Source organism: Eptesicus fuscus, chromosome 6, assembly GCF_027574615.1.
Source record: "Eptesicus fuscus isolate TK198812 chromosome 6, DD_ASM_mEF_20220401, whole genome shotgun sequence".
In the NCBI taxonomy this organism is placed as follows: Eukaryota; Metazoa; Chordata; class Mammalia; order Chiroptera; family Vespertilionidae; genus Eptesicus; species Eptesicus fuscus.
This window is the reverse complement of record NC_072478.1, coordinates 81636554-81651071: the sequence shown is the minus strand read 5'-3', so window position 1 is coordinate 81651071 and position 14518 is coordinate 81636554. Positions and strand designations below refer to the sequence as shown.

General features: G+C 45.7%; 1 protein-coding gene and 1 pseudogene across 2 annotated transcripts in view; one reads left to right on the top strand and one right to left on the bottom strand.

Annotated features, from left to right (window-relative positions):
• ARHGAP26 (Rho GTPase activating protein 26) overlaps nucleotides 1-14518 on the bottom strand; it is a 408401-nt gene that overhangs the window by 370263 nt on the left and 23620 nt on the right. The window lies entirely within an intron of this gene.
• LOC103289376 (WW domain-binding protein 11-like) lies at nucleotides 451-3007 on the top strand (annotated as a pseudogene).

The following is a 14518-nucleotide window of genomic DNA, read 5'->3' as shown; positions in this document are numbered from 1 at the left end:
TCCTAGTACTTTACTCCAGGATACTGCTGCTTTACTGGCTAATCCAAACATCATTCCCACATTTAAGACTTCCTATTAACCCATCTTTTTACCCTCCCCTTCAAAAATCTGCTCAAGTTAAACATAAGTTTACCATACGATCCAGCAATTTCACTCCTAGTTACCTTCCTAAGAGAAATGAAAGCATATCTAAGTTTCAATTGCCTCACGTGGAAAATGGGGATAATCACAGAATCTTGCTCATAGGGCTACTGTGAGGATTACCACGACAATATACAGAAAGCACCTACCAGTGTGGAGGCAAAGTCACAAAGGAAGTGCTCAGTAAGTACAGCAGTTAGTGACACCTCCTGGTCCTGTCTCTCTATAAACTATACAGTCCTCAGTTATCAAGGACCAAGATTTTTATTTCTTTTGTATTCGTGTGTTCCCTAGACCTGCAGACAAGAGATGCTCATTGCTGGAGTCCTGTGCAGGTAAGGCTTCCAAATGGCCCCTGAAGCCTTAGAACACAGATGCCTACACGCCACCGGAGTCCCTGCCTGTGGACCCCCAACTTCTCCAAGGTGAACTGTGAACATGGCTGCAGGGCTCTGATGATTCCATTCTTGACCTCCTCTTTACCACAAGCTCAACAATACCATGAAGAGGAGGAAGTGCTATCAGAGAGATTTCCTTCTGCCTTATTTCTCAGCAAAGATGTTTGGCTGCTATGCAACCAGTGTTTAATGGATGATAGGACTAGTCGTGAAAGGCTTGAGTTTCTACTAGCAACAACAAAAGTCTGGGGGCCACAGAGGAGCTGCAAATAACATCACATCCCTGCATCCTGTTCAAAATTCCTCAACTCGTTTGTAGTGATCATAAAGGCAGCCAAAGATTCCAAACAGGAGAACCAATGGGATTAAATTAGAGTTGGCAAATTTCACAAATAAAAGTCCAAAACAACCGATGAGGTTTCAAGATGTTGTCAGTTGCCAGACAGCTGACCAGGAGCAGAGATGAAGGCCCCCGTGAAGTAAAAGAGGCTGAGAATCAGCCCCTCCCAGCTTCTCACAGCCCAAGTCTAGCAGAATTACTTGAACATTCTTCTGTTGATACTCATGTGGTTTTTTAAATGAACAAGTGAACCACACAGATTGTCAACAGGGGACGAAGATCTACCATCCACCAAAAGTGGAAAAGTTATGAACCCCACAGACCAACCCAAAAAAGAAGGCCGGAAGTGAGAACTAAAGGGAAAGAAAACCAGTGCATGATGGTACCAGCTGAGGTTTCGAGATGAAGAATCCCAAACAAATTATCCTAGACATGGAGAAATTGCATGAAATGGAGTTTTAACCCAGTACAACAGCCACAGGTAAATGAGAAGGTGCTGGAAGACAAGCATAAAAAAGCTGCGTGAAACCTTTGAACATATTCTACGACTCTGAGAAAGAGAATCCAGATATTTACAAAGAACAGAGAAAGCTAGAAGCAGAATATGAACAGAGGAGGCTCCACTTAGCCAATATTTTGATGCTGTCAAGAATGCTCAGCATGTGGAAATGGAGAGTATTCCCTTGCCAGATATGCCGCGTGTTCATTCCTTCCAACATCTTGATCCAGGACATTCCACTTCCTGATGCCCAGCCACCCTCCATCCTTAAGACTTCAGCCTACGGACCTCCAACTCAGGCAGTTTCTATTCTTCCTCTTCTTGGACAGGGTGTTTTGTTCCATGTTTGCCCCCTGGCAGAAAACCTCTAAGTCTGTCCCCCAGTCCACCTCCTCCTCAAGTCTTGTAAATATATAGCCCTAAAGTGGGCTTTGCCTGAGGCTCTTCCCCCTCATCAGGAGATGAAGACATGTTATATAGTCCTGAACTTGCTCAAGAGGGTCATGAGGATGATGTTTCCAACACCAGTTAAGATGATGGCTATCCTGAGAACATGGATAAGCATGATGACAGTACTGATGTCAGCTACACAGATTAGATGGAGAAAGTGAGGGGGATAAATGTGTACATCATCATGATAATGAAAGAGACAACAATGAAGAAAAAAATCAGGTCTGAGTGTACGATTTGAAGAGATGCCTGGGAAATCAAGGAAGAAAAAGAAGAACATAAAGAGCTGACTCTTTTTCAAGCCATGATGCTCTGAGTGGCAGGTCAGGAAATCCCTGAGGAGGGATGAGAAGTAGAGGAATTTTCAGAGGACGATGATGAAGGTGACTCTGAAGCAGAAAAGCAACACAAAAACAGCGTAAAGAAGAATCTTTCTGATGGCACATCTGCTTCTTCACAGCAACAGGCTCCCCCACAATCTGTTTCCCCTTCTCAGATACAAGCACCTCCCATGCCAGGAGCACCCTCTGCTCCACCTTTACTGGCCACCTGGACCACCTACAGGCCTTCCTCCTGGCCCACCTCCAGGAGCTCCTCCATTCCTGGGAACACTTGGAATCCCAGGACTCCAAGGAAGGACCTTTACCCCGACTTTAAACTCCAGGACTACCACCAGGCCGACCTCCTGGCCCTCCCCCAGGCCCACCTCCAGGTCTGCCTCCTGACCCTCCTCCTCAGGGACCCCCACCAAGGCAACCACCCCGTGGCATGATGCGCCCACCTTTGGTGCCTCCGCTCGGATCTGCCCCCCCTGTGCTTTTCCCACCAGCTTCCTTGCCAAACTCAGGAGTTTTAAGTGCTCCACCCAACTTGAATCAGCGACCCAAGGTGGGTGACACGAGTGCAACCACCACTGAGAAGAAAGCCACAGCAACCATCAGTGCCAAGCCACAAATCACTAATCCCAAGGCAGTGAGTATTCGACTCATGCCCACCACACTGAGGGTCCGTCGGGAAAAGGAAGAGGCTGCTGCTGCTGCCCAGAGAAAGGAAGAGCGTGATCCTGCTGTGCCTCTGGCGGAAGCAGCCCCCAGATCGGGTCCGTCTGGTCCCATCTCAGTACAAACTAAGGATGATGTGTATGAAGCTTTTATGGGACAGATGGGAAGACTGCTGTGACAACTTCTGATGCCTGAACATACTTTTGTTCACATCATTGGTTCATGGAGAAAGAGGCCCTTAGGAAACTTAGGCAAAAGAGCTACTTTCCCTGTCATGGTATTTTCTAATTTCATTTAAGGTAAATACCTTATCCTTATTTGGGAATTCACTGCATATAATAAGAGAGGGCATTTCATTCACAATCAGTTGGTTATTGAAGCAGTTTTACTAACTTCCATTCCCTTTCATACCCCCATTTTCATCCCATCTCTTTCCCTCTCCAATTCCTTGGTCAGGGGAATCTTTGTTACTTATTTGTTTTGATTCTCTTATGTGCTGTGGGCACTGGAGTAGAGATTTTGGTGGGGAAGGAGGGGGTTATTTTGCCCCATCTTGCCTTCTGTGTTTATTTTTAATATTTTCTTATAAATATTTTGTAATACTGTAATGAAATGAGTCACAACATCATTTCCTAATACAAAGTGAGATGTATGGAAAGAAAATGCACAATTATTTGATTAAAATTACTTCCCACTGACCTAAAAATAAAAAATAAAAACACAAGACAGCCAGGTAAAATTAAACAAATATTTGAGGACTGACTTACACTTCAAACTTTTCATTGCTTCTCAAATTCATATTTAAGTGGGCATCCTTTATTTTATCTGTTAACTCTGGATTAAATCAATACCACAGATAACTATTTTCTTTCCCTAACACATGAAAATCCATTTTCAATTCAATTAACTATTCTTTAACATATATAGAAAGATAAGGTTCTCTAATATAGTGGGAGTCTATGTATGAAGCTGGATTAATGGACCTAAACTAGCCACCATTTACTGAGGGTGTGCCAGCAATGTGCTAAGCACTTTATATGCACTATTAGCTCACTGAATCCTCAAAGTAGCCCTATAAGGTAGGCTCGTGTACTTTTATCTCTCTTTCACAGGTGAGCAAACAGGCTTAGAGAGGGTGGAATCAAACTCAGGTTTCAGCCTCCCAATTTAAACCAAAATGTTAAGTCTAGGGACCACTCTCCAGACTCAGGTGTCCCTGAGCTAATTCTAAATCTCCAGCACCGCAGTATATTAATTATATTTCAATAAAGCTGTTTAAAATGCTTTTCAATGCCCACTTCTCTATCAATAAAACTGAGAAACTTCAACCCACAAAACCTCTAAAGCCACTTTGGTTGGTGATTATAATTGCTTTTTCTCCCTGCCATTCTACTGCCAGATCTCAGCAACTTCACCTTTCATGAGCCTTTCCACTAAAATTAAGGACAGAAAAAAAATGAAGGTGACCAAACTTTAAATGAGTTAAATCTTGGTGACTGGCTACAACTCTGTTAAAGGATGCTTTAGAAATAAGACTAAAATCAAAATGAAATTTGAAAAATGTCAATTTCAACACATCCACTTTTAGCCTTCATCACCAATGAGAATGGAGCTGGGCTACAAATGAGAAAACCATAGCCATTACTGTAAAAAAGAGTATTTCCTAGGCATCAGTTGTAAACAAATGCCTCATTCATATAGAAGGTACCACAGAACAGTTGTTCTCATCTCACACTCACAGCCTCTGGAGCTGCCAGGGACTTAAGAGGGAACAGATCCTCTTTGATGCTCTTTTCATTCAGTTTTTGTCCCCTTTCCACAAGGTTACTGAACCTGACCTACACCCACTCTCGTCGCCCCAGACAGATGGCAACTGTTTATATGGATACTCTAACCAATGGCTGGCATTACAGATGAGCATGAATGGCAGGGATTTGATGCATTTTTAAACAATGCAATGTTTCCCCAAGAGGGTGGGCTACTCTAACCACGAGAGTTCAGGACAAGGCATTTTCATCCTTATTCCTCATCCTTATTTCTCATAAGGAAAACGGTTGGGTTCAGACACAGGAGTAGCCAAAAGCAGGAGGAATTCTTCAGCATATTTGCCTTTGGAAGGCAATATATCTCCTTGGTAACAGTTCTAAAAAAGAAAAGGGGGGGAAGGGGAAAAAAAAAAAAAAAAACCTCTACTAAATCTTACACCTTAGCAGGCTGTTATTCATACAAGGAACCATTCCTTTTTCTTAAAGGGATGCTCAGGATTTTCGTTTTGTTTTGTTTGTCTTTATTAAAAAGGGGCATCTAATGTCTTTCCAAATGGATCCCGTGGCTTCCTCATCTATAAAATGGAGATGGTGGTAATAGTGATAGAATCACTACCTAAGAGTGATTTTCAACCTTTTTCATTTCATAGCACACATAAGCTAATTACTAAAATTCTGTAGCACAACAAAAAACACATTATATATTTTGCCAATTTGACAAAAAAAAAAAAAAATAGGTATAATTTTGATTCACTTACACCAGATGTCTATTGCTGTATTGGCTGTTGTCACTTTTTTATTTGACAACCTAAGGGAAAAGAGGTCAGTGTCCCTGACTAAACAGTCAGGTATTGAATGTTTTAAAAATTCTTGTGGCAAACAGGTTGAAAATCGCTGCTTTATAAGGTTGTTTTGCGGATTCAGTGAGAGCGTATACAGGATTTACAAAAGGTCTTGGCACACTCGGCATCATCAACAGATAGTAGCTATGACTGTCACTATTCCCCAGTACAGCGCTAGAACTGTGGATATTAACTAGGGGATGACAGGAGGGAGAACTGGATGATTGTAAAACACAATTCAAAAGGTTCCTACAGAATTAATTCCAAGATCAAAGAATCAAAGCTTATGCTGAGAAAACAATTTTTAAAAGAAAGAAAAAGCGGTCAGCCCTGTACCCCAACTAACTAAACCACACATCCACTGTTCATGTGATTAAAGATGCCTTAAGGCCCTGGCCAGATAGCTAAATTAAAGCCTCATCCAGACGCACCAAGGTTGTGGGTTTGATCCCTGATGTCAGAATCAACCCACGAATGCATAAATAAGTGGAACAACAAACTGTTCTCTCCCCCGCCCTTCCTCCTCCCCTTCCTCTCTCCTTTCTTCTCCCCCTTCCTCTCTCTCTCTCTCTCTCTAAAATCAATAATTTTTTTTAAAAAGATGCCTTAAGAACAGGAAATGGCACCTGCAGTGAGCTGATGACTGAATCGTACACAAAGAAACACACACTCTCTCACACTCTGCCCATCAGTGACCTGATGATCCTCATCAGGGAAGATCAGGACCCATTCAATATAAAGGTCTGGACACTTGCTTTAGGCTGGAACAAAGAATGAACCTGGCATCTGGCATCGCTTCCATCTCTCACTGCCACACCCTTGCTTTCCTCCCACCCAGATGCTAAGACCTTGCAGCTTACAGATAGCAGACATACAACTAGGAGTTTCCAAGCATATGTGAGCACATGAGAACACGCTGCTGATTTCCAAGAAGATCCATGGAAAGTCAGGAAACTACTGAACATCACAAGAAGCACAAATAATAGGACTAGACAAGAAAAAGAGCCTGGGATTCTGACGGCAGTTTAATGTAAGGAAAGCCCAAATAAAGGAGGAGGGATGGAGGGAGGGAAGGGACTCCAGTGAGTCATAAAGAGCAGAAACGAGTAATCTGTGTCTCTATGGTCCTCCCAGTTCTGCACTCCAACCTTTACATTGAGTGAATGTATTTATTATTCATCTGCTTAGTCTGGATTTTTTTAGTTATTTATTCTGCAGTAAATACTTCCTGGATAATCATGCCAGACAATGGGAAGATAAGCATGGCTCCTCTCGGAGCTCACATTCAAGGATAATAGAAGGATAACAACGTACCACTTTTAAATTTGTCCTGACGGATCAAGCCATTTTGTTTAACAATGTGTATCTCGCTGCATCGGCCCAATGAATCACAAGCAAGTGAATAAGCAGCTGTGAAGGCAAGGGACAAACACCCTTGGCCTCAAAGCATCACTGCCAGGACTGCTAAAAGACGGCGGGGTGGCGGGGGGGGGGGGGGGGGGGGAGACAGGGAAGACACTTCCCACCATATTGCAAATTAAGAAGTTTGTCCTGACAACCATTTGTAAAGCAGCCGTTTTGTGTCAGTCACTGCAGGTGACTGAGGATACGGCCACAGACTCTGTCCTCATGAAGCTTAGAATCTAAACAGACCCTACAGTCTACATTGTAATACATTATGAGAAGGACCCCAAATTCAGAAGACAAATCTCTAAGGGGGAGGAGGGCATTAAAATATTCCTCTAAAAAACCCACAGTTGTCATTCCTGATAGTATTCACTGCTGCCAGAGCTGTGACCACAACAGGAAAGGTGACCGAATTTGTGAGGTTGTTAGGTCTGCTGCAGAATATATTCAGGGCATCTCTTCAAGGAATTCTAATTTGGGAAGGAACAGTGTCACCTAAATAGGGCTGTTGCTCAAAGGCTGCTGGGCTTCAGGGAGACCGCTCGCGTGCAGACAGCACAGCAGTGGGTGAAGAGGCCCACATTGCCATCAGACCTGGATTATCGTCTCAGCTCAGCCAAATGTGCTACAGCCCCAAACTAGTCAATTCCTTCCCTTTGGGGTATAGTCTCTTCTTTTATAAAACTGGAAGAAAAATAGAAAAAGGAGAAGCACGGGGTAGAGAGAGAGGGGTAGATGACCGATCACTGATTGTGTACACATAAACAAACAGCAGTTCCCGAAGCCAGCTTTAGGTGATATGATTCAGTTCCCACCGGAAACTCTTTGCTCTTCCTCTTCCTCCTACACACCATGAAGTGTACTTTCGCCATCACCACCCTTCCAGGAAGAGTATCTTTTGAAAGGCAGCTCTTGGGCAATCTACAACTTCCTAAAATGATGCACAATGCTCCACTGAAGGGGGCAAACTAAAGCACAATATCCAGCAATGCCCCAAACAAACCCCTGTTTCCCTGCTGTGCACCAGAGAGACCCAGCAATGGCAGAAGGTCACTAGATAGGGAAGCCCAGGGTGGCTTCCAGAGGAAGAAACACTTGAGCTGAGATGTGAAGGCAGAACAGTTATGGGAAGGAAGGCAGAGGAGTGCTACATAGCGGGAACTGCGTGTGGCAACGCCCTGTCATGGTAGGCACATGAGCTTCTAAGGCAGCAGAACAGGGGCCTGTGGCTGGAAAATGCAAAGATGGTGCAAGATAGAACTACAGGTGGGCGAGACCGTGATATGGTTGCAATCAGGGCCATTAACGGGTTTTAGGCAATAAGGTGACAAAATCAGACTTTCATTTTGAAAAGACCAGTGTGGCTACAGAGTGGCCAATGAGCCCCAATGGTGAATACCAGCATCCACTAAATGGAAACAAGTGTCCGAGACACCAAGAAAGAGAAACGCTGGGCGGAGAAGAAGGGAGAAGGCTCAGGTGGACGGAAACATCCTGTATCCATCCCCCAAAATATCCTAAGCAGCACCAACATCAACTAGGAGCTTGTAAGAAATGCAGAATCTCAAGCTCCAGCTCAGAACAGGTATTTTAACAAGGTCCCAAGGCAATTCAAATGCACAATAAAGCCTGAGAAGCACAGCTCCTAGGCAGAGGGGGTACCAGCCTTTGGAGAGCGTCCATTATACCACTGAAGTCCTGCATTTTCAAGCCCAGCTTTCAACACAGTCTGCAATGAAGCTGCAAAAGCCAAATACCTGCCCTATCGTTTAAGTAAAATGGAATCACACACAAGGCTTGCCATGAAAGAACTCATCCTACGCCAGCCAAGAGGGAAACTAGCACCTACTTGCTCCTTGATCCTGCTAAAACCATGAGTACAACCACCACACAGGGTGACTAGGGCCTTGATACAAAGAAATATCCTGTATGCATCCTCCCAACTATCCAAAGCAGAATCCAAGTTGCTGGCAAAGCTTCCAGAAGCATCCATGAGTCAGCCCCTTAGTACTCAGCACTATTCACCTTGCCACCCACTGGAAAACGAGCAAAGTCATTTGCAGCATTCATCAGTCCTGCAGATCACAGTTCTATCAAGCCATAAAAACACTTGCTGGCTTAATCACTGCTTTTCTGTGACGCCTAAACTAAGTCCTTTAATCATTATGTGTCCCAGTTTTTTCCCATCTACAAAACAGGAACCCTAGCATTTATGCCCCCAGGAATGCTTTAGGGATTAGGGAAATAATGTTTTCATTGCTCTCTGAGGCTTATCTGTGCTATTTAGTTCATAAAGCTTTGATTATGTCACTATGCTACTCAGAAAACTTAACAGTGGCTTCCCAGTAGCCGCTGAAAGAAGATATCGACTCTTCAATGTGGCACCTGAGCCTTCTACAATCTAATCCCAAAACTCTTGCATTCTTATTGCATAAATGCCCCAGCCAATCCCTCCCTACATTCACATGTCCTGTTTGTTGAGACCTAAAGTAAGAGTAGGCACTGACCAAACAAAGGGAGACAGGAAAGGCACAGGGACACCAGGTAGAAGGAACAGAAATACTCAATGGACTAAAGCTGGGAAATCCATCATCCACTGGAGAAACCGAAACAAATCACAAGGGCAGGAGCACAGAGCATAGACACGTAGGCAGTGTGAGGCTGAGGGAGTGGCCAGGGGCCAGAATACAAAGGGCTCCGAAAGCCATATCCAGACATCTGGACTTTATCCTTAAAGGACTAGTGGGAATGTTCTTGAAGGCAACCATCCCATATAATAAAAGCCTAATATGCAAATTGTCCCCTCGGGCAGTAGTTCCACTGGGAGACTGCGAGTTCGACCGCTCGCTATGACGTGCACTGACCACCAGGGGGCAGCGTGGAACATGGCGGGCGTCGGCAATGTGGCACTGGCAGCGGGCAGCCGTGGAGGCGCTGCCAGCCCCGATGGGCCCCAACGAGAGTGGGACTGCAGCGGACGGTGGAGCAGATGAGCAGAAGGCGCCAGGTTAAGGCAGGTGCGAGCAATGACCTGATCACCCCGCCGATTGCCCTGCAGACGGCAACCAGCAGTGGCGGCTCCCTCCCAGGCACTGAGGGAGCTGGGCAGGGAGCCCGGCCCAGACCAATCACCCTGCAGATGGCAACCAGGCTGGGACTGGGAACTGGGGGGTGGGTGGCAGCAACAACCTCCCACAGTGCCCAGGCATGGGGCTGTGACCTCTCGCTGGCTACCTGGGGGCGGGGGTGACAGGGACAGAGGTGGGGTGAGAATGTGGGGTGTCCGCTGAGCTCACTCTCACTCTCCCTGCTACCCTCCCCTGGGACTCCAGGGCTCACACACCCCCTGCACTCAGGTGCCAGGTGCCCGCAAGGAGCCCGCCCCGCACCCGCGCAGCCTCTTTTGGGTGAGCTGGGCCGCAGTGGCCAGGACCGCAGGGGACGGTTGAGCTCCCCATGGGTTTGCGCAGGAGCCAGTCTGCGAGGCCAGCCAGGAGAGAGCGCACTGCCCACCCGGCTTCTGTGCGGTGCCACTGGGCGGCCCAGAGGCCCACGCTGCGCCCCAGCCCGCAGCGTCCGGCTGCGCTCAGCAAATCTCTGAATGGGGACTCGGGCACTGTGACCCAGGCAGAGGGGGGCGCGCGGGGACCCGGAGGCCCAGGTGCTGCCCAGGGCCCAGAGGTCAGCTGGGACCTGACCTTCCACACCAGACACTCGTGCTTCAATCGCCGGCCAGGCCTAGAGAATACACCCGTGCACAAATTTCGTGCACCAGGCCTCTAGTACTGTAATACTTGAGAACTGTTGTAGTGAAGTGCAAGTGTCCCCCCCAACGTCCCGCATGGTTCAGGGTTCAGGGTTCGGGTTCTGGAGGAGGCCGCACACAAATGAAAGAGACAAGAAAATATTAATTTGGAAATATTGGGGGCCAGGCGGAAGCCCAAGAGAGGACTATGCTTTGCTCTGGGCTTTCGATCCCTTTTATTCAGGTCTGGGATACACCCATAGCCCTTGGGCAGGCAATTCCATAATAGCTCGATGATAGCCCATCAGCAAGGATTTCCATAAGACTAAAAGGTGGAAGTTGCTTCAGCTCCCTTTGTCTCAACTAGACAGTGGGTGCATGGCTCTGACCCTTGCCAGAGCCTTCAAGGTTGACCAGCCTTCCGGACTCCTTGTCCACCTCTTTCTGCTAGTGAAGGCAATGGGCAGCTTCCAACAGTGAAGGCAGAGGGTGCCTCCAGAAACTTTTTTTGAAACTCTTTCAATCCACTCCACTTGGCCCACCAATGAAATTCAAACTGTTTTTAGGAAATAACTGTGGCAGTTTTAATAGCCATACATCGTCTCTTTTAACCAGAGATTATAATCACAGAACCAAAGACCTACTAGAAACTTTGGCAATCATTTACTCTAACCCCTTATTTTAAAGATAAGAAAACTACAGTCCTGAGGGATTAAGTGATTTGCTCAAAGACAGAGGCAATTTGTGGCAGAGTCGATATTCAAACCCACGTCCTATGACTTCTAGGCCAAAGAAACTGGGATGTAGTAAACATTCTGATATAGGAATCAAAGCATTCATTCATTCAACAAATATTTCTTTAAGGATGCCATTTTAAGCACTGGGAATTCAGAAGTAAACAAAGACAAATAAATACCCTTGCCCTTGCAGAGTTTTCAGTCTAGTAGGGAGATGCAGACAAAAGAAGAAGCCATAATAAATAAATTATATACCATATGTTAGAATGAGAACAGTGCCACAGAAAAGAAGTAGAAGGGAGAAGTGTGATGGAAGAGGCTGAGAAAGTGACTTAAAGAAGATGAGTGCTTGCAGGACACTGAGACTTGGAAAGCTCATGTGATCCCTATCCCTTCCATCATAGCTCACCTGCACAAAGTGTAGGTAATAGGGCTGAAACTCTGGGGAGAAATTCTGCCCTTTTCCTAACTGCTGACATCCATCCACCAAGTTCAACAAACACAAATCCACAATTCTAACATCCTCTCTGATAAAACGGGGTGGGGGGTGGGGGGGGGAGACAACTCTCTTTCTGGCTTTAATAAGAGGCCTTGATAGGCTGATGAATTGCAATGTAGTAAAAAAATTGGACAAGGAGGAAATTTCAGGCTGGAAGAAGAACGAGTACATATTCTGTGTTTCGATAATGAACCAAGCCAATTATTTCAGTTACTGCCAAATATGGATTAAAATGTGGGTCACTTCCTGAACACAACAGAAATGAAACTTAGATTGGCACCAAGTTCCCAAAACCTGATGAAGAGTTGCTCAGAACTGAGAAAAAGAGGGCATCAAAAGAGGAAGAACAATGGAAACTACAAAGAGCTGGGCCCCATCTCCCTCCTGCCCTCCACTCACCCCACCACCACCAAGCACGCTGTGCAGTGGCAAAGGATCAACACCATAATTCCACTTTCTGAACAGTCCTCACTGTAACCACACAAGATGGGTACTTTTACCAAACTCACTTTACAGATGAGAAAATTGGAACAACTGAGTCTCTGAGAGGTTAAAATGCCCATACAGTTCACAAGAAACACAGACAGGACTAGAACCCAGGTCTACCAGACCCCACAACCATACTGGACCTCAGCAAACTCTGGCCCTTGGCCTGTTTTTTGTATGTCTGACCCAGGAGCTACAAATGGTTTTTACATTATTAAAGGGTTATAAAAGCAAAGACAGAAAAGAATATACATCAGAGGCCCTATGTGGCCCACAGAACCTAAAATATTTACTATCTGGCCCTATACAGAAAGTTTGCTGACCCTAGTACTCAAATCCACTGCACTAGCCATCGGCAGGTAGTAAACAAGTACTACTGAATATATTTTGTTTCCCAAACCATAAAGATGGAGAGCTCGTGGTCATACGCGAGGCTATAAAGCAGTCATTCACTGGCTGTGGGTTTTGGAACTCTCCTGTATTACTTAATAGTTCTCACACAACATTATGCTTTTATCTCTTTTAATATTTACCATCAGGAGCAGTTCCCACCCCCCCCCCTCTCTCTCTCATATGCACCTGACACCCCATCCCCTACTCACTAGGCACTTGGCTCTGAAACACTATTTTCAGGCTGCCCAGTCTGCCTAATCCTGGTCCCCAATACTTCAAAACTGTCTTTTGTTTCTCCCCCTCCAAATCTGAATTTCCAGGATTACATTATTAAAACATAGCCTGATAGCCCAAACTAACTTATCCATATGTGGGAAAAAAAACATGAGATACTCAGGAGGCACAGCCCTTTCTCTTCCCTGGATGGCACTCGTTCAATTTACTCAGGCCAGTGTGGAAGAATTTTGTTGCCTTGGCCGCCTGGCAGCTATTCCCCCTTCTTCTGTATTTATAGCACCCTAATATTCCTCTGGGAAACCCTCCCTCCCTGACTCTTGGAATATTTATTTCATATGCTGTTGACTCCACTCTGGGCTCTGGCCAAGCGAGCTTCAAGGATTATCTCAAGGATAAGCACATGATTCACAAAAAGCCAATGAGAACCATGCTCAGGGCTTCTGTTCAAACTCCTGGCCACAAGTCATCTTTCCAATGCGAGGGAAGAGGCCATTTGAGAATGGTGCCAGCCTAAAGGAAAACAAGGTTGAGAGATGCAGGAGACCTGGCCTGCGGACGTGTGAGCCACAGACCAAACTCAGGACATCCCTGGGCTTCCCAGCTATGGACCAGAGTAAGTTCCCTTTCTGCTTAAGCAGCTTGGATTAGAATCTTCCCTCCCTCATGAGGGAGAGCAGCCAGTCTGCAACTGTGCCTTATTAAAACCCAGTGACACGGTGGTGGTACAAACTGCTTCTACTGTCAGCAAAGTTCCTGGCCAATACTCTGTGTCCCTGCTGAGACCAAAGGGAGCCCACCTCTCTGCAGGAACAGGGGCTCTCTGAGAGATGTCAGAGCCTTCTAATTTAACTCCGAGTTATCTGATTAGAGCTGGGATCAGGGAGACTAAAATAGTAAGATTCTCACAATCAGCATTTCAAATTAGTACGCTTTACCTCCTCCCACCCAAAGCTAGTATCTCTCCATCCTTGAAGGGAAAACAGAAAAAAAGGCAAAGGGAATACAACAGTCATAGGGCAAGTTCTCCTGCTTCTATTATGTCCAGGGTTGCTTGGCAACCGGCCTCAGCCTGGTTATTCTAATAGACAAGCAGAGGAATGAATGTCAGACCTCCAGGTCACACCGCATGTCCTGTTTATGGCCCCTTGACTCGAGGGCAGGGATGAGTTCATGCTGTTCTACAAAGCTGGCAGAAAACCGCCAATAGGGAACCTGCTGTCCTCAGGGGCTCTCCCATTGGGTTTCTGTCTCTCCCACACTGGCCAAAGTCCTCTAACTTTTGCCTTCAATGAAGATAAACTGTGGATGTTCCCCCAAAAAGCAGATTAAAAATACTTTCAAAAACAGCTTAACAGAAAAACAGAGGGAAATTTCTGACAGAGAGCGAGCTTTAATTGTATTACATAATAAAGATAGTAGAAATCAGTAGGGAGTGAAAGGCATGATGCATAGTCAGGAAAACAGGCCAGCTCGTATTTTAGACTCATGACCCTGCTCACTCCACATCCACCTCCAAGGATTCCGGCAATGAAAGCACAGCCACGGTGCTCTCCGTCTCTAGGCCATGGACTAATTTC